Genomic DNA, 21,769 nt, shown 5'->3' on the forward strand with positions numbered 1-21,769 from the left:
AAGAGTAATATAATAAAGAGATATTTATATATATTAGTTGCTTGAAGCAACCCAGAGCTATATTTATATATATATATTAGTTGCTTGATGCAACCCAGAGCTATATTTAATATATATTAGTTGCATAATGCAACCCAGAGCTTCTGTAGGGAAACTAAGTTACCTACAGCTATTTTTCGCTTCCCTAGAGCAGAGCAGAGTATATATATATATATATTTTCCTGCAGTAAGCAGAGGCTGTCTCAAATGAGCGGCTATTATTATATGCACATTTATTTAGGAACGGAAAATCGTATGCGGAAAATCGGGATTACTCGTGACCGGATAAATGTCGGGATTGCGGGCAGCTAACCGACACATGAGCTCATGGCCTGTGCTAGGGCTAGACATGCATCATTCTTGTGCGCATCATTCTCTGTTGCATTCTTTTTTGTGTGTGATCTATTTCTTTATATTTGTCTGCTTGTACGCTATTTCTGTGTTTTATTTTCCTGTATTCTTTTGTTTGTGTTCTGCTTTCTGTTGTCTCTACTTTCTCTTTCTATCTTTATCTTCTGTTTACTGCTTCGCTATATTATGTTATACATCTACTAATCGACCCCAAATAAATGAACGTAACTAATAACCCCGGCCCTACTAAGAACTCCCCAGTTCTTACCCCCTTCTCTCCCTTCCTCCCCTTCAGATGGAGACGGGTATGATATTCTATGAGTTCGAGGACCCTTACGTTTACGAGGATCCAGTGTACTATGGTTACTACATTTTGAGTGCGGAGCCTCGTATGAGACGTTACGTGTTACAAAATTGCCCTTTTTAACATCCTCTGTCTAGTCCACTTTTTGATCCTGACGCACCCTACGACTTTCCCTTGTCCTGTTTACTCCCTGATGCACCTGTACATCCTTTTCCTGACGGTCCCAGACACCCTATACCAGCTCAACCTTTGAATGTGGTGGAACTTGAGCCTATCATTTTTGGTGAGTCCGAGTTAGCTGGTGACTACGTACCTGTGATACCACTAGAGTGAGACTTTTCCTCTGAGCCGATCCCTGACTTTCCACAGCCTGCTGAGCCGACACTACCGGACGATGGGGTAGCTCCTATTTACGCGAACGGACCTGTGCTCGTGAATGGTTTTGTACATAGTGACAGCAGTGCTTCTGGTGGATCTGAGGGTATAGTTGTAGCTGCGGATGATGAGGAGGAGAATGATCCTGAGATAGAGATAGTGCAGGATGAGAAGGTGGACGAGCCTCATGGCGATTCTCCGAACGGCCACGTGTAGAGATAGTTTGACAGCAGAAGGGGTATTCTTTTGATGACGCTCTAGTCTGACATTATCTTATAATTAGTCTCTCACTTGTGTTAGAACACCCGAGAGCTAGGAGCTATGTAGTGGTTAGGCTAGCCTGGGTGACAGTTTAGCGGCTTTTTGTATAGGCCAGGCCCTGGGAGTGTTGTGTATTTATTAGCTACGTAGGTTGACGAGGACGTAAACTGACTTGATCTTATGTAAATGCTACATGTTGTGTTATAGTGTACATGATGTACATGGACGTAGGTTGTGTATTTATTGCTCTCAATGTATTCTTGTTTATTTTACATTATCATCCACAGCGAATAAAAAAAAGTTACTCGTAAAATTGGCAACGTTCTAACAAGGAACAGGCTCATATATTAAGTAATAGTTAATAATTAGGAAGAACAAGTTGGTAACACTTAGCTTCTTGTATGACCATGGCATACTGGGAGTTGGGTTGTTACACTAGCCCCATTACAACCTATGAAAAGGCCTCATGATATATGTATGGATGCACCGAATAACTATTGATTATTAGATGAAAACAAATCTTGGAAAGCATGATTAGAAGAGAATTGAGCGAATCAACCCTATACACTTGAGCGACTAGAGCGGATAAACTTCCGATGAGGGTTCGATGCTCAACTTCTTGTTTCCAGCTTTCACAAGCTTTCTTCTTGTAAGTTGTTTACACTCTATTTTGATATTTGAATTGGTAGAGTTCATAAATCATCTTATCACCTTGGCCCTATGTGTTCATTTGTGTTCTTGGAAGTTGATTCACTTCTGACCAAGTAGATAGAAGCATTTGCATTAGTTGCGTCCATGTAGGTAAATTGCATTTCATAAACCTCATTCTCCTATTTTGTTTGGTCTTTTAATTTTTAGCTTAAGGATATGCTTGGTTTAAGTGTGGAGAGGTTTGATAAATCCCAAATTTAGGGTTTATCTTGTGTAAAATTTGGGGGATTTTATCAATATTTTTCACACTTATTCATATAAATTGCATGGTTTTGTGTTTCCTTCCTAATTTTGCTTCATGGTTTAAAACATGCTTCCTTAACCATAAAAATGCCAAATTTTAATCATCTTCTATTACCATTCGATGTCGTGATGTGCTTGTTAAGTAGATCTAGGATCTATAGGGCAAGAATGGCTTAGAAGATGGAAAGGAAGCATGCACAAGTGGAAGGGACATGAAGAATGAAGCTTTGGAAAATTGGTCGCGATGCACATGTGTGGCCGTATGTAGCAGAGACTGGCGCGCATAAGCTGGCGCACTTGCATGGTGATGCGAAATCCCACTAACACGCACGCATGCTCGACGCATACGCATGGCTCGTAGAACTCATATGACGCGCATGCGTGACGCCCAGCACGTGACTCATTAATGAAATCGTGGCTGGCGATTTCTGAGAGAATCCGAGCCCAATCTGAGCTCAATTTTGCATGGAAAAGACCCAAGGAACTAAGGGTGAGATGAGGACTCACTCATTCACACCATACACCTAATTTTAGCTAGTTTTAGATTCTTGATTTCTTGAGAGGGAAACTCTTATTTCTCTCTAGATTTAATTTGTTTTTATCTTCCTTTGTTGAATTTCTGAATTGGATCTTGTTAATTCTAGTTTTAATTTCTTAATTTGAGTTCTCTAGTTATAATTTTGTTTAGATCTTATGTTAGAATTGTGTTTTCTTGTTATTTCCCCTTTTCTTCCCATTTTATGAACTTTGTTGATTTTGAATTTCTCTTAGTGCATTGATATTGTCCATGATTGATAGTGTTATTTGAGTTCTTTTCTATTGATAATTGTTAGTGGGTACTTGTGATTTCCAATTAATTTTGCAATTTAAATATGTCTTAGTTATTGCATACCATGTGTTTGATGAAATGTTTTCTTTGATTATGGAGTAGTTTTCTATACTCTTGGCCTAGGATAAGGGAATTGGGTGATCTTGAGTCATTGAGTCTAATTGAATTGATAATTTGAGAACCCTTAGTGGTCAAATTGATACCCATTGACACTAATCTACTACTAAGCCCATTAGTAGGTAGATTAGGACTGATGAGTTGAAATTGACCAAGCCATTTGACATACTTCACTTGTAGAAGTAGACTTAATGGGCTTGGTTCCTCATAATTGTGAAGATTTGGTTGTTAGACAAGGATGGTGATCCCAATTCCTATGCCTAGCCAAGAGTTCCTTCTTATAATTCACATTTGAAACCCAAAAATCCCAATTGCTTGATTCTTGTGATAGTTAGTTTAGTTGTTCACTTAGTCTTAGAATAGAAGTAGCTTTATATGTTATCTTATTAGATTGCATTTACTTATACCTTGCTTTGATTTACTTTCTTGCATGCTAAGCTTTAGTAGTTTAAATTCTTGTTCATAACTCCCAACCCCGGAATTCTAGCCAATATTGATGCACATGTTTGCCCATTCTCTCGAGGATGACCCAAGACCAATAATCTCGGTTACTTTTTATTGGGGTTGACTTTGTGACAACCATATCAAAATTTGACCAAGAGAATTATTTGTTGGTTTAGGACTATACTATTACATGATTTTCTATTAATGAAATTCTAGACCGACTATAAATCTCCTATCAATGCCTTTCAAGTGATTGATAAAATGCTTGGTTGGATTTTAGTATAGATTTTGATACTCTTGGCTTGTGATTGAGGACTTAGGTCCCTTGAGATTATTGATGTCCAGTTCCATTGGTGATTTAGGGTTGTTAATTGGTTCTAGGACCAATTTTGTCCACTTGACTTTCCTTCAATTGTTAGAGGATAACTAAGTGGAATTAATCCTTTGTAATCATCATGTTGTGGTCAATAGTCCAAGGTAGGAAACTTTAACTCTTAATCCTTGCCCTGAGTAGCTTTAAGCCTTTATAGTTCCTTAGTTGTTAGTTTTAATTTCTTGTTCACAAACCCAAAACCCCCAAAAGATACATCATAACCAATAATATGCACACTTCCCTGCAATTCCTTTGGGAGACAACCTGAGGTTTAAATACTTCGGTTATTTTTATTGGGTTTGTACTTGTGACATACAAATTAAACTTTGATGTGAGGATAATTTGTTGGTTTAGACTATGCTTGCAACGAGATTTATTTTGTGAAAATTCTAGACCGACAAAATCCCACATCAAGTTTTTTGTCGTCTGACCGATCGGCCATTTTTTGGGTGACAAAAGTCTATAATCCCAAATACTTTCACGTTTTAATTTTTTCTTTTATTACTAGGTCTTTTGGAATTTTAGTTGTATTTTCTTGGGTTACATATATATAATAAGCTTTGTCAAAATAATGAAATTTTCCAAGAAATTTTATCTATAGGGAACCCCAATTGATTTGAGTAAAAATTTTTTCATTGAACTTACTTGAATTATATATTATGGAACATGTTTTTAAGCTAAGAATACGTAAGCATGTGAGTTTTGAGCATAATTGTGTGGTTACATCATATAACCATTATTTTCATTCTTGTGTGTATTATTCTCTTTCTATGATTGTAATCCTTGATTTGTTTGATTCTTTATGTCCATTATTTGATGTATGAATGCATTTATATGATTGAGGCCTTTATTTCATTTAGCTCACTTAACCAAATAGCCTACCTTTTTATCTACCATTGTTAACCAATTTTGAGCCTATTTTAATCCCCTTTTATTCTTTATTTTAGCACATCACTACTCCTAAGTGAAAAACAATAAATGTCCTTTAATTTAGATCTTTGATTAGCTTAGACTAGTGAGAGTGTGTATCATTTAAGTATGGAGAAGTTTGGGAACATTGGTTGAGATAAAAGTACATTTTTGTATTTTTGTTGAAGATCTTGGGAATTGGGTACATACTCATGCATTAAATGTATAAACCATACGTATTGATGCTCTTGTATATATTTTAGTTTGAAAAAAATGAGAGAAAGAAAAGAAAAATAAAAAAAAATAGAAAACGAAAAAAAAAGAAAAAGAAAAGCAATGAAAAGGGGACAAAATGCCCCAAGGTGAAGTTCAATAATAATCAATGCATATGGATTGTGAATCGAAAAGAATGCATGTGTGAAAAAGTGAATAATGGGTAATTAGGTTTGTATTTGAATTAAATAGGTTGTAGGTTAGGTGAGAGCTTAAGTTAATCAAAGATTCAAATTTCAAGCTCACTTGACCAAATATAATCTTACCTTGACCCTAGCCCCATTACAACCTATGGATAAGTCCTCATGATATTTGTATGCATACATTGAATAATTGTTGATTATTAGATGAAAAATAAATCTTAGAAAGTATGATTAGAGAAGAATTCAGTGAATCAACCCTATACACTTGAGCGATTAGAGCGGATACACATCCAGTGAGGGTTTGATTGCTCAATTACATGTTCTCACCTATGATCATCTCTTATCTTGCAAGTTTGTAAATTCTTTTCAATAACTCAATTTAATTGTGGATTTGATTTGATTGTGATTACTTTAGCCCTCATGTTCATATATGTATTCTTGGAATTTGATTTATTTTGACTAAGTAGTTGTATGCATTTAGATAGAGTGCATATAGATAGTTTGCATTGAATAAATGTTGATACCCATTATCTCTTTCTTGGTTTAAGATGAGGACATACTTGGTTTAAGTGTGGGGAGATTGATAAACCCCATTTTTAGAGTTTATCTTGTGTTGAATTTAGAGTATTTTATCAACTTTCTCACATTTATTCAATGAAATAGCATGGTTTTGTGAATTTCTCCTAAATTGTGCTTAAGAGTGAAAACATGCTTTTTAGGCATTAAAATTGCTTAATTTAATTTACTTTAATTCCATTCGATGCCTTGATATATTTGTTGAGTGATTTCAGGTTTAGAAGGTAAATATTGGATTGAAGGAATGAAGAAAAAGCATGCAAAAGTGGAGAAAGTATGAAAAAATGAAGTTTTGGAAATCTGCCATGCGAGGCGTACGCGTGACCTACGCGTATGTATAGCCAGAAAATCACAATATGACGCGTACGCATGACAAGCAGCACGTGACCTCATTAATGAAACACGCTGGGGCAATTTCTGGGGCTGCAGAAGCCCAATCCAACTCATTTCTGAAGCTATTTGATGCAGAATTCAAGTAGAAACAAGGAGAGAGCAATTAGCAATAGAATAGAAACATGCTTTAGGTCATATTCTAGAGAAAGAAGCTCTCTCTTCTCTCTAGAATTAGGTTAGAACTCCCTTAGATTTACGTTTAATTCTTGTTTTCATTTACTTTTCCTTGTAATTTATTATTCTTGCACCTTTATTCTTTAATTCTACTTGTTATTTCCTTCATTTTGTTGCATTTATGTTTATAACTCTTGTAGCTTTCAATTTCCTTTAATGCAATTGATGTTTTATGTTTCTTATTGTTTAATTGAGTTGTTATTGTCATTTTCTTGCTTTGGGTAGTTGTAGATTTATATTTCTTACTATTTTAACATGCTTTCTTTTTATGCCTTCCAATTGTTTGATAAAATGCTTGGCTGGATTTTAGTATAGATTTTGATACTCTTGGCTTGTGATTGAGAACTTAAGTCCCTTGAGATTATTGATGTCCAGTTCCATTGGTGATATAGGGTTGTTAATTGGTTCTAGGACCAATTATGTCTACTTGAATTTCCTTCATTTGTTAGAGGATAACTAAGTGGAATTAATTCTGTGTAATCATCATATTGTGGTTAATAGTCCAAGATAGGAAACCTTGACTCTTAATCCTTGCCTTGAGTAGCTTTAAGCCTTTATAGTTCCTTAGTTGTTAGTTTTAATTTCTTGTTCATAAACCCAAAACCCCCAAAAGATACATCATAACCAATAATATGCACACTTCCCTGCAATTCCTTTGAGAGACAACCCGAGGTTTAAATACTTCGGTTATTTTTATTGGGTTTGTACTTGTGACAAATAAATTAAACTTTGATGTGAGGATAATTTGTTGGTTTGGACTATGCTTGCAACGAGATTTATTTTGTGAAAATTCTAGACCGACAATAATCCCACATCACACATTCACACCACAAGCATATGACTAGGAAAATAACTCTTTTGAGTTTTTGATCACACTTAACCTTCCTAGCCATTGATGCTTAAAGTCTTGGGCTTTGCTTTTTATATTTTATTTTTCTCTTTGTTGTTTTTTAGGATTAATTTCTTATTTAATTTAGAGAATTTATAATACTTCTCTAAATTTCTATACCTCGTGAATTAACAACCTTAACTCCAAGATCAAATATGCACTATTCTCTTTATGCATTCAAAACCGCAGATAAATACCACTACATCAAAATAAATAGACAATTCAGAATATAGACTCAATTTTTGATGCAATACATCAGCCCTTTTCTTTTTCTGTTTTTAATTTCAAGCTCAGTGAGCGGTACATGAGACATCCTTTTCAAACTAAAATTAAATCACTAAAATAATTAACTAAAACTAGAAAAGCTAAAATGCTAAGAATCATGCAAAGAACTGAAAGCAAATAGCAGAAACTAGGAAATAATAAAATAATTGCATAAATAGGGAAATAGCATAAAAGGAACTCAATTGATAATAAAATAATTCACCTCCCTTTGGTGCAATTGATAATAAGATAAACAGAGAGCTCACTCGACAACACCAAACTTAAAAGTTTGCTTGTCCCCAAGCAAAGAAAAAATGAAACGGGGAGGGACATAAAAAGCGCATGGCTTGACCTGGCGCTAAACGCCCAGGTCCGTGTTTAGCGCCAGTGGGACAAAGGGGAGTTTAAATGTTGCAGCACCCTTGACGCTAAACGCCACTCCTGACATTTACGCCACACGGACAGTGACAGATCCTTGAAATGCGAACACCTTGGCGCTAAACGCCCAGGGCCGCGTTTAGCGCCACATGTCTAGTAGCCTTTTCGTGGTTTTCATGCTCCTCGGTGCTAAATGTAAGACCCTACCACACAGAGCCTTATGCTTAAGTCATAAGACAGAGGTGGTGAGGTATTACAACCTCTAAAAGTAAAATTATATATATAGTAATAGTTAAAAAGGTTTTTAACTAGGAGCCTTTAAAGAAAAGGGTAAAGCCACATCGTTAAAAATTGAAAAGCGCAAAACTTACGAATTCGATAACGTAAGCAAAACAAGATAAAAGATAAGCTAACACGGATGTATATACAGAAGAGTGCCAAAATACAGATAACAAAGCTCAAGACCAGGTTTGCGAAGGTAACCGGCCCGAGCATATAAGTATATATATATATATATATATATATATATATATAGGAGAACCCAAAAGAAACCCAAAATACAGAATTATAGGACCTGTTTCTCCAAAATAATCTTTAAGAGGAGTTAATACTGTATATACATAATCAGTAGAGATAATAAATATCTATATAAATACATATAACCAAAATAAAGCCCCGAGAGATAAAAATCTTCTCTAAATTAGAAGCTTCCAGCATGCCTCAGCGAGGAGCCTCAAGTCCTGCATCTGAAAACCACAAAATCCACATGGGTGAGAACCGGGAGTTCTCAGCATGGTAACAGTACCCACATATCTAACATATAATGTCCTGGAAAAGTCAAAGGCGATCCTAGAACTTCCAACAGATAATTAAAGCTTATAAACATAACTAATCCATGAAAAAGTAATAGGCAACTAGCTAAGGGTCTTTGGTCTATCTAAAACTCCCTTTTCCAACTCTTTCGAACCTCCTAACTGCCACCGAAACCAGTTGTTACAAACACATTTATTTTAGACAAGGAAATCACTGGTAGAAAGCATATGCAACAGATAAACAAATAGCAAGTAGTTATGCAGTTAATTAGGTATTCCAAACAAAACACACTAAACAAATATATAGATACATATGGTGCATGCTTGTCCTAGTGGCTGATGAGTCTCATCTGTCAGTTATAAATCCAACCCGACAAGTCCTGGTAGATAACCATTAGACTGTCCCTCTGTCATGCATCCCCAACTCGAGTAATCATAATCATAATCATACAACACCCACACTGGTGTTTATTCACTGGGCCGAACTCATCCGGAACTTTCACAATGTCCGGCCACACTTACGACATAGGGTCAGCAGAGTATCGAGTCTCAACTTGGAGCACGTGGTGGCTAGCCACTACTTTCACCCAAGAAAACTCGTATCTCAGATATTTGAAAGTGCAATAATCACATTATCAATCATCAATCATATTCATATACATACTCAGCCATAATTTAATTTTTATCACAGCCATCCGGCTCATAACATAATCCATAACCAGCTATAATTCATTATTAAATATAACTATTCGGCCCTTGACATACCCAGTACTTCTACCATCATCCTCAACAACTCATACAATCATCATTAATCATGATTCATCATTAATTCTCCCTTTACTTCATCCACAAGTTACCACCTTTCCTAGCTTCTTCTCATTACTAGGCATACTATTAGGATCTAGGACTAAAAGGATGAAAATAGAGGCTTAGAGGTTTGAAATTTGGTTTTAAAAATGCAAAACTCATATTTGCTGAAAACAGAGTCACGCATACGCGTGAGCGCACGTTTGGACCATGTCGCGTACGCATTACCCTTCCCGCATACGCATGCACACCAAAAAGAATCGAATGGCCGCGTATGATGGGGTTCGCGTACGCAAAAACTCCAGGTCATGCGTACGCGTCGGCCACGCGTACACATGAGCATGCATTTTTGCCCATTTCACATGCGCGACTCTATTGTTGCGTACTCACGCATGCCAAACAGAATTGAATGGCCGTGTATGAAAGGTATGCGTACGCGTATAATGCAGAAGTTCCAAAAAGCTGTTAAGTCTAGAATTTTTAGCTTTGTACTCCAAACTTTGATTGAGCATAACTTCCTCATTTTAAAACATTTTTCCTCCATTCTTCGATCGGCATAAACATATTAGACCAAGTTTTATTTATAAATAAGTTTGACAGAAATCGGAGGTCCAGAGACCAAGTTATGCTCCGCCAAAGTTGGGCCAAAATCATAATTTTCACAAAATTAGCAAACCTCAAATTTCAAAACATACACTTTCCAAACCTTTTAAACCTAACCCAAACCTTAGCCAATTCAGCATTAACCACATTCCACTCAATTTTAAACTTTCTTACTCAATTCAAAATCCACCAGTTCACCACTTTTAACTAATCTTACTTGAATAACTCAATTTCAAACAACATACCTTGTCAAACATTGTTCTATACCTCAATTCTAATAATATTCAATCCAATCAACCACTATACATACAATCAACATCATTTTCACCATCAACATGGTACCAACCACAATTCAAACACACCAACCATTAAACATATACCAAGGCATGTATATCTTACATACAAAATTCCATCAAAACCTCCAAAACACTAACCACATACATAACAACACAATCCATCTCAACCAATCAACAACATCAATAATTCAATTCCTATCCTAGGGTCACTAGTCTAAGTTTTCACATTACATTACATTTTAGATACGAAAAATTGAAACCATACCTTGGCCGATTCCCTGCTCAACCCAGAACACTTCCAATTCAACTTTCTTCAAACTTTCAAGACTCCAACACTTCCAAAAACCGATTTCTAGCTTGCAATCAAATTCAAGCATCTAAAATCTCCATCAAGCTTCAATCCACTTACATATATATATTGCTTAATACACATAATATATACCCATACATACAAACTCAATAACTAATCACAACAATTCAAGTATTTCACTAGGGTTAAGAATTCTTACTATACCAAAGGATCAAAGGGGGCGATTAAGCCTTTTTCTCAAGCTAATTGAATCCTATAACATCAAAGAACTCAAAATCTCAACATCTTTACCCAAAAATTTTGAAATCAATGGCTGGGAAAATGATGAGCGGATATTTTATACGCTTTTTGGCATTATTTTCATATAGTTTTTAGCATGTTTTGTTTATTTTTATTAAGTTTTCATAGGTTTTAGTGTTAAATCCACATTTTTGGATTCTACATTGAGTTTGTGTATTTTTATACAATTTCAGGTATTTTCTGGCTGAAATTGAGGACCTAGAGCAAAAGTCTGATTCAGAGACAGAGAAAGCACTGCAGATGCTGTCCGGATCTGACCTCCTTGCACTAGAAAGAGCTTTTCTGGAGCTACAGAAGTCCAAATGGAGCATTCTTAACGGCTATAGAAAGCTGACTTCTAGAGATTTCCAGAAATGTATAATAGTCCATGCTTCATATTAGAAGGCCCAAAACTGGCGTCCAATGCCAGCCTCCTGCCCCCTTCCAGGCGTCCAATGCCCAAGGAGAAGAGACCAGCATCCAAACACCCAAAAAGGACCCCCTAGCCAGTGTTCAACGCCCTAGAGGTCTCCTAGCACACCCAAACACACACCAAGTGGGCCCCAGAAGTGGATTTTAGCACTAAAAAGACTGTTTTACCCTTACTAGTCATTAGTTTAGTATTTATAGTAGAAGATCACTCTTTGTTAGGGATCTTCATCCACTTTACACGTTTTTACCATTGTATTTCCTTTCAGTATGAGTTTCTAAACCTCCTAAGTTGAGGGGAGGAGCTCTGCTGAGTCCTATGAATTAATAAAAGTATTACTGTTTCTCTTCGATCCGTGTGTGATTAAATCTAAGATGTATATTCGTTCTTCAACATGGTGAATAGGATGACTAGTGACAATTAGCTCTGTTCATCATACTAGGACCGCGTGCCTGAAAACCACCCATGTCTACATGGGTTCGTGCGAATACTTCAGTGGAAAGCATTGAACCGCCAGCTTGACTATACATCTCTCAGACGCCCAATGCATGATTTCGTTGCGGACTTCTCGAGACACCAGTTCAGCCAATTTACGGGGAGATTAGGGTCTCTGTGGTAAAGGCTTGAACTTAAAGATGCAGCATTCTTTGATCTGGAAGATCCAACCTTGTCTGTGGCATTTTGAGTAGGATCGTTAAGGAGAATGGACTGTACGAGCTTCACCCTTAATCAGAATGGATCCACACTAATCCTGGGGTTCAGATCTAGAGGAGTGTTAGCAGCTACTCAAACTAGCGTCAATCACTTATAGCCTGCCATAGAAGAGATCACCCACAAGCAAAGAAGACAGTAATACCAAAGTTAATTCAGAAAGACAAAGCAACTCCAATCCTTAATTATATTCCTCTTACTGATTCTATTCCAATTCACAAATACAAATTACGAATAGTTTCCCCTACTTCTTGATTCGCCTGACTAAGATCTGCAAGCTAACCATAGCTTGCTTTAAACCACAATCCCCGTGGAATCGACCCTGACTCGCTCAGGTATTAATTGGACGACCCAGTGCACTTGCTGGTACAGTTGTATAAAAGTGTGGGGATTCGTGCACCAAGTTTTTGGCGCCGTTGCCGGGGATTGTTCGAGTTTGGACAAACTGACGGATTATCTTGTTCCCTAGATCAGGTATTATCTCTGATTTTTGCAAGAGTATTTTATTTTATTTTTCTTTTCGTTTTTCGAAAAAAAATATTTAAAGGAAAAACTTTTCAAAAAAATTATTTTTCTTTTCATTGTTTAATTTTTGTTTTTGGTTTGAGTCTTTTTGTTTATGTTCTTGGTTAAAATTTTTGAAAACTTTGATTCTTTCTTTCTAAAAATTTTCAAAAATAGTTTCTTTGGATAAATCTTTGTGTCAATTTTTAAGTTTGGTGTCTTCTTGTGTTTTTCTTTTAAATTTTCGAAAATTTTATGTATGGTTTTCAAAAATTTTAAGTTTGGTGTCTTTTATATGTTCTTGTGTACTTTGAATTTCTTAAGTCTTGTTCTTGGTGTTCTTTTTAATCTTCAAAGTGTTCTTGTATTTCTTTTTGTTTTGATCTTAAAAATTTTTAAGTTTGGTGTCCCTCGGTATTTTTCTTTAAATTTTCGCATAATAGGATGTCTTAGATCTAAAAATTTTAAGTTTTGTGTCTTTTATTTGTTTTTCTCTCTTCTCATTAAATTCAAAAATAAAAAATATCTTTTCTATCTATATTTTAATCATATTTTCGAAAATCATAATTAAAATATTCAGATTTTAATTTTAAAATTTTTATCTTATCTTATCTTAGCTTTAAATTTCAAAAATCAAATCTTTTCAAAATCATATCTTTTTCAAAAATCATATCTTTTTTCAAAAATCTTATCTTTTCTTTTTCAGAATTCAAAATTCAAAATTCAAATTTCAAATTTCAAATTTAAGTTTCAAATTTCAAAATTAAATCTTTTTTAAAATCAAATTTCAAATATGATCTTTCTTTTAAATCTTTTTCAAATCTTTACTTATCTTATTTCAATTTCAAAAATTCAAAATTTAAAATTTCAAAATTCAAAAATTTAATTTTCAAATTTTAAATCTTAAATTCAAATCTTTTCTTAATTAATTACTTATCTTCTCTCTCTTCTTTTTCAAAACTTCCTAACTAATCCTTCTCTCTTATTTTCGAAAGTTATTTTCTTCTTCTCTCTCTTCTACTTTCGAATTTTATAATTTAATTTTCAATTCTTTTTAAATTATTAATTTTATTTTTGAAATTAATAAATAAATAAAATAAAAACAAAAATATTTTAATTCTTGTTTATCTTTTCTACTTCTATTTCTTCTTCTACCTCTTCTACCTTTCTTCATCATGAATCCCAAATGGGAATGAAGAGTTCAGAAGAACACTAGGATCTTATACAAATTCCACTGCTGACTTCTATGGAAGAAGTTTTAGCATACCTCACATCAAAGCAAGTAGCTTTGAACTCAACCCTCAACTTATTACTCTAGTGCAGCAAAATTGCCAGTATTCTAGGCTTCTTTAGGAAGAACCTATAGAATTCCTGACAGATTTCTTAATGATTGCTGACATAGTATACAATGAGGGAGTAGACCAAGATGTCTACAGACTATGGCTCTTCCCTTTTGTTGTAAAGGGCCAAGCAAAAAGGTAGTTAGATAACCAGCCCAAAGCTAGTTTGAAAACTTGGAAACAGTTAGTAGACAAATTTTTAAACTAATACTTTCCTCCAAGAAAGATGACCCATACTAAGACTGGACATCTAAGGCTTTAAACAAGGAGATAATGAATTTCTTTATGATGCCTGGGAGAGGTATAGAAGTATGTTAAGAAAATGTCCCATCGAAATATTTTCAGAATGAGTACAGTTAGACATCTTCTACTATGGACTTTCAGACATGGCTAGAATGTCTTTGGACCACTCTGCTGGTGGTTCCATACACATGAGAAAGACCATTAAAGAAGCTCAAGAGCTTATTAAGACAGTTGCCATTAATCAACATCTGTACTCATCTGCTGAGACTTCCATAAAAGGAGAGGTTAAGGTAGTATCTACTGAATCTAACCCTCCAGAACAGGATGGCCCGTTGACTCATAAGCTGCACACCCTTGCCCAGCAATTACTGGAACTATAGGAGGCTTTGCGAGAAACTCAGGCTTCTAACAGAAATATAGAAGCCCAGCTGAGTCAAACAAGGCAACTGTTATCTAAGCAGATAACAGAGGAATGCCAGGCTATTCAACTGAGGAGTGGGAAATTTTTAAACACACAACCTCAGTGCAATAGGAGATCAAGGGAAGAAAAGCTAACAGAGGAACACCAGACTGATGAACAAGACGTCTCTGAAGGCATTGAATGCCCAAGGAGGAATGTCATTGGCATTCAACGCCAAGAAGGGGTATCCATCCCTGACATTGAATGCTCAATCAGGGACAACAATAAGGGCATTGAACACCCAGAAGGGAATAGTAGCCCTGGCGTTGAATGCCAGGAAGGGGGTAGTAATATGGGCGTTGAATGCCCAAGCAAGGGAGGCCAGTCACATGATAATAACCCTCCTAAGCAAGCTAGTAACCCCCCTTCCAAGACACAAGGTACTCAACCTTCAACAACCAAGATTGATGAGTACAAGACCAAGTTACCATACCCTCAACAACTCCAAAAAGCAGAAAAGGATAGCCAATTTTCCAAATTCTTAGAAGCTTTTAAGAAGCTGGAGATCAAAATCCCTTTTGCAGAGGCTCTTGAACAAATGCCTTCATATGCTAAGTTCATGAAGAAAATACTGAACAATAAGAGAAATTGGAGGGAAGTAGAGACAGTAGCTCTTACTAAAGAGTGCAATGTAGTCATTCAGAGGAACCTTCCTCAGAAACTGCAGAGACACCCTAACACTCTCCTCAGAGACACAGAAGTGAATCCAAGAGAAGAGTGTCTGGTCCTTATCACTGAGGCAGAGGCAGAATTTGGAGAGACTGGGAAAGCATTGAATGCAATTGAGGAAGATCTCACTGAGCATTCAACACCCAAACTGGCCAAGAGCCTGGCGCTGAACGCCAGTGAGGAAGCCCTCACTGGGCATTCAACGCCTATACAAACAACAAAGCTGACATTGAACGCCAGCTAGGGAGCACTAGTTGGGTGTTCAACGCACAAACAGACAGGGGAGCTGGCATTGAATGCCAGCCAGGACATCCCTGCTGGGCGTTCAATGGCCATAATGGTAGGGGAACTGGCGTTTAACGCCAGTAAGGGTGTACAACATGGACGTTCAATGCACAAAGAGACATCAGAGCTGGCGTTGAATGCCAGTAAAGGCAGACCCCCTGAGTGCTCAATACCTACTCAAGAAATCCCTATCCAAGAACTAAAGGAAGCCAAGGCTCATATAGAGACCATATAGGTTCCTTTGCATGCACTTCTGCAATATATGAGTTCTGATGAACACTCATCCCCTGATGAAGATGAAGACGATAGGGAAGAGCAAGTTGCTCGGTACCTAACAGCTCTCATGAAGTTGAATGCCAAGCTATTTGGTACAAAGCCTTTGGAGGAAGAACCTCCATTGCTTTCCAAAAAACTCAATGCTTTGGTTCAGCAAAAGCTACCTCAGATGCTTCTAGATCCTGGATGCTTCCTGAGTCCTTGCACCATAAGCACCATGACCTTTGAGAATGCTCTGTGTGACCTAGGGTCAAGCATTAACCTCATGCCATTCTCTGTGATGGAGATGCTAGGAATCTAAGAGGCACAAGAAACAAGGATTACCTTGCATAAGGACTAGATGGTGTTCAAAGTTTTTGACCCTCCATTACCCCCTGACAAGGGAAGCACTTGCATAAAGGATTCAGCATTCAAGCCTCCTCCCTTGAATGGAACTCATTCAATCTCTCCTAAGACCAAATATAAGTTTGGTGTTGGATGAACACTATCCACCAAGGAGGAAGGCCCCAAAAGGAAGATACCTAGGGGGTGGAAAAATAAAAATATTCTTACTGAAGAATTTTCACCATGGAAGATGGTAGTATTCACTTATCTCATCATGGCATTCACCATGGAAAAGAGGAGTGACAAAAAGGGAAACCAGCATATTGTTGCAAGCCCAACCCTTCCTCAGGCAGTGAACAAGATTTTGACTCTTGAGCGTATTACGCTATTCCATGAGAACACAAGAAGGAAGCTCCCATTAAGGAGTAATGATTTATTCCTGTATGACTATCTTCCTCATTAAAAGGAGTTGTCCGTCAAGCTAATGACATTAAAGAAGCGCTTGTTGGGAGGCAACCCAACCTTAGTTAGTTATTTTTATTTATTTTAATTTGTTTCTTTAAGTTATTTCTTTAGGTTCATGATCATGTGCAGCAGTCAGAACAGTGATAGAAATGTTCAGCAGTGAAAATAGAACACTTTGGATGGAGTGTTGCTGGCGTTAAACGCCAGCCAAGAAACAAAGGTTGGGCATTCAACACCCAAAATGGTAGAAGACTGATATGTGAGCATCTTTCTTATCTTTTCCTAGTGAATTTGCATTTAAATTGATAAGTTTAATCAAGATTTAATATGTTTTAACCACTATAAATGCTACTTTGAGTTGTGTGCAATTATGTTTATTTCAGGTAGCGTTTTGGGCGAATTTGACAGAGTTGGAGCCAAAGATGAAGAGACGAGAAATTACGTGCTGGATGCTCAAAGCCAAACTTGAGAACACTCAAGTTTGGTGCCAAGCTAGGAGAATTTGGATCATATACTGCTCACTCTACGCCAAACTTGAGAGGGCTCAAGTTTGGCGCCACCAAGGTTTCTCCAAAGGATAGCATTTAGCCTCCTCCACGCCAAACTTGAGATTACTCAAGTTTAGCATCAACTCAAAGACTCCAAAAGGGAGCTTCACGCACCATCCCATTCCAAACATGGATTTTTCCAAGTTTGGCACCACAAGCAAGGAAGCAAAAGGGAACTCTCTGTCCACTCCACTCCAAACTTGGAATTTTCCAAGTTTGCGCCACACATTATGCATCTAGTGGTCCCCCTTCACTCATACAAGGCTGCACGTAGAATTAAATTAATTTTGATTAAATTTTACTTTTATTTTAAATAGAAAAAGATATTATTTAGTGTTAGAAAATATAATTCACATTAATTAGGATTAGATATAAGAGGGAAAAGAATCAGCCCTCCGAGCTCTTCTCTTCTCTTCAACCTCATTCCGCAATTTACAGTTTTTCAGAATCCTAGTTTTCTCTCTAAACTATGAGCAACTAAACCTCCACTGTTAATGTTAGGAGCTCTGTCTATTGTATGGATTGATACTATTATTTTTTCTATTTTAGTTCATGTACTAATTTATAATTCAAGAATTATTTTCGTTCTTTATTTTATGAATCTGGGTGGAATGAGAGTATGACCTTGGTTCTAATTGAGTTCTTGTATAACTTGGAAAAGCTCTTTACTTGAATAATAGCTTGAAAATAATTTCTCCTAAACTTCTAATTATCTAGACTTAACGGGATACGTGATATATAATCCTCTTATATTTGGGTAATTAGGGTTTTTATGTCATATAAACTAGAATTAAACTTCACCCTTTAATTGGAATTAAGTGACCAAAGAATTGGCGGTTGATGAAGGTTAGGAAAGACTAAAAAGGTCTAAGAAATTAGGGTTTAGTCACTTACAGTTTTCCATAAAGTAAATCTTGCATGATTAAAAAAGTTAGTAAGAAAAGTCAATCCAGAAAATAGATAACTCTGAAGCCTTAACTGTTTCTCCATATATTATTCACAACTTGTTTACTGCTTACATTTCTGATTCTCTGAATTACTGTTTGATGCATTTGAACTCTCAACACTCTTTTCTGTTTGTCTAACTAAGTAAATCTCTTAACCATTGTTGCTTAGTCCATAAATCCTCATGGGATTGACCCTCATTCACTTGAGGTACTACTTGGTACGACCCGGTGTACTTGCCGGTTAGTTTGTGGTTGTAAATTCCGCACCAAGTTTTTGGCGCCGTTGTCGGGGATTGACTGTGATTAACAACTACTAGTTCTTTGATTGCTTAGATTAGGCATTTTAGTTTTAATTTTTATTTAAATTTTGCTTTATTATTTTCGAAAATTAACACTAGTATTTTTCCTTAATTTCTGAAATTAAGTTTGGTGTTACCTAGTTGATTTTATTTCAATTTTCTTGTTTAATTTGCCTATTAATTTTCAAAATTTTCAGTCCAAATTTAGTCATCATTTTCGAATTTTTTCTACTTTAATTAGTAAGTATTTTATTTTATTTCTTTACACAGGTTACCTCACTAAAAATTCTCTACACTCTGTTAGACTTTTCTTTTCTTCTGTCTGTTTATGAACAGGAACAGGGACAAGGAACCTCTGCTAGACTTTGATCCTGAACCCAAAAGGACTTTGTCGTGGCATTTACAACACGCTGGACTTTACAAAGCTCGTGGAAATCTGAGTGAGAATTCTAAAGCTACAGAGTCCATTGTGGATCACAATCGTGATGTGAATGCCAATATGGCAAATCTGAATGAGAATGAGCAACCTAGAAGAGTGCTTGGCTCATACACTGCTCCTAATGCAGATCTTTATGGAAAAAGCATTGTAGTGCCTCCTATAGCTGCAAACAACTTTGAACTGAAGCCACAGCTTGTTACTCTTGTGCAAGAAAATTGTCAGTATCGTGGACTTCCTTAGGAAGACCCAAATAAATTTATTTCTAATTTCCTACAGATTTGTGATACTATGAAGACTAATGGAGTGAATCCTGAGGTATACAAACTCATGGTCTTTCCATTTGCTGTGAGGGATAGAGAAAAGTTGTGGTTAGATTCTCAACCCAAGGAGAGTCTGGAATCTTGGGAAGAGGTTGTCACTGGATTTCTAACTAAATTTTTCCCACCTCAAAAGCTGACTAAGCTAAGGGTGGAGGTTCAAACCTTTAGACAGAAAAATGGTGAGACCCTCTATGAAGCTTGGGAGAGATTCAAGCTACTTACTAGGTAATGCCCTCCAGACATGTTCTCTAGATGGACTCAGCTGGGTATCTTTTATGAGGGCTTATGTGAAATGTCCAAGATGCGCTTAGATAATTCTGTAGGTGGTTCTTTGCACATGAAGCAGACACCAGAGGAGACCACTAAACTTATTGAGTTGGTTGCTAACAACCAATACTTATATTCCTCTAACAGGAATCCTGTGGCCTTTGTAACCCCTCAGAAGAAAGGTGTTTTAGAAGTGGAAGCTGTTGATGCTCTTCTTGCTCAGAACAAACTTTTGTCTCAGCAAATAAGTCTAATTACTCAACAGTTGAGTGGAATGCAAGTTTCAGCTGTCAACACCCAGAATACACCTCAAGAGGTCCCTTATGATATGACAGGTAATTTTATGCAAAATGAGAATTACGATTATGCTCAATCATCTTCTGAATAGGTCAATTACATGGGGAGTGCTCCTAGATACCCCAATAATGATCCATACTCAAAGACCTACAATCAGGGGTGGAGAAATCACACAAATTTTGGGTGGAGAGACCAACCTCAGAGGTCTCAGAATTTTAACAATAATTCTCAGGGCAGTTTTCAGCATAATAATCAAAATAACCACCAGTTTTAGTCTCATCAACAACAACCACCTCAGCAGGCATGCTCTCAACCCCAGCAGAACACTAATTGGGAGACAATGATGAACAGTTTTATGCAGAAAATCAGAGCTTCTATTAGAAACTTAGAGGTGCAAATGGGCCAATTGAGCAAGCAAATACCTGAGAGGTCTTCAAGTACATTTCCTGGTGATACAATGGTGAACCCAAGAGAAGATTGAAAGGATATTCAATTGAGAAGTGGTAAAGTAGCTGGTTCTGGAACCAAGGTCAATGAGGAGCTAGTTGTAAAAGAAGCTCTAGAGGAGAAGAAAGAAGAAGTGGAACACGCCCCTCCAAAGCCTACAGACAACCCATTCCCAGATTCTCTTGACACTTATCCTACATTGCCCAAGGCTCCTGAGTACAAGCCTAAAATTCCATACCCTCAAAGGCTTCAGAAGGCTTCCAAGGACAAGTAATTTTCTAGATTTTTAGAAGTCTTCAAGAAGCTACAGATCAACATTCCTTTTGCAGAGGCTCTTGAGCAAATGCCTCTTTATACTAAATTCATGAAAGAATTACTGACTAACAAGAGGAATTGGAAGGAACAAGAGACAGTGGTGCTTACTAAGGATTGCAGTGCTATTATTCAACATAACCTTCCTGAGAAGATGCAGGATCCAGGGAGCTTTGAAATTCCTTGCACCATTAGAGATGTCACCATTCAGAGAGCTTTATGTGATCTTGGGGCTAGTATCAATCTCAGGCAACTTTTAGTGATGAAAAAGCTCCAAATTGAGGAGGTAAAACCCACTCATATTTCTCTTCAACTTGCTGATCTTTCTATTAAATTTTCTGTGGATGTTATTGAGGATTTACTTGTGAAAGTAAGACCGTTTATTTTTCTGCTGATTTTGTTATATTGGATATGGAAGAGGATGCAAAGTCCTTTATTATTCTTGGTAGACCCTTTTTAGCTACAGGTAGAGCTTTGATTGATGTGCAAAAGGGTGAATTAGCTTTGAGGGTCAACAAAGAACAGGTGGTCCTTAATTTGTTTGAAGCTCTCAAACACCCTAATGATTCTGAAGGGTGTATGAGAGTTGATATTGTTGAACCACTTGTTCAAGAGGTACTGGAAGCTGAGGTACTTGATGATGTTCTAGATCCTATTTCTAAATAAGAATTAGTTGAAATTGATGATTCACCACCCCCAGAAAGCACTGGTGAGCACGCCTAAAAGGGAGGAGGAAGTCCCTAAGCTTGAGCTCAAACTCTTGCCTCCTTCTTTGAAATATGTGCTCTTGGGTGAAAATAAGTCATATCCAGTGATTATTAGCTCTTCCTTGAAGCCTGGTGAGGAAGAGGCGCTTATTACAGTGCTCAGGAGCCATAAAACAACTCTTGGGTGGACCATTGGTGATTTAAAGGGGATTAGTCCAACCAAGTATATGCACAAGATCCTTCTTGAAGATGATGCTAAACCGGTTGTGCAACCACAAAGGAGACTCAATCCAACTATGAAAGAGATGGTCCAAAATAGGTAATAA

General features: G+C 36.7%; 1 non-coding gene across 1 annotated transcript; it reads right to left on the minus strand.

Annotated features, from left to right (window-relative positions):
* Positions 1 to 19,552: 19,552 nt before the first annotated feature.
* LOC148544907 (small nucleolar RNA R71) lies at positions 19,553 to 19,659 on the minus strand. The gene has a single exon (XR_015900380.1). It is a non-coding gene; the product is annotated as a small nucleolar RNA R71 (small nucleolar RNA).
* Between the last annotated feature and the right edge of the window lie 2,110 nt (positions 19,660 to 21,769).

This window comes from Arachis ipaensis, chromosome B9 (genome assembly GCF_059453495.1).
Source record: "Arachis ipaensis isolate K30076 ecotype BB chromosome B9, ASM5945349v1, whole genome shotgun sequence".
In the NCBI taxonomy this organism is placed as follows: Eukaryota; Viridiplantae; Streptophyta; class Magnoliopsida; order Fabales; family Fabaceae; genus Arachis; species Arachis ipaensis.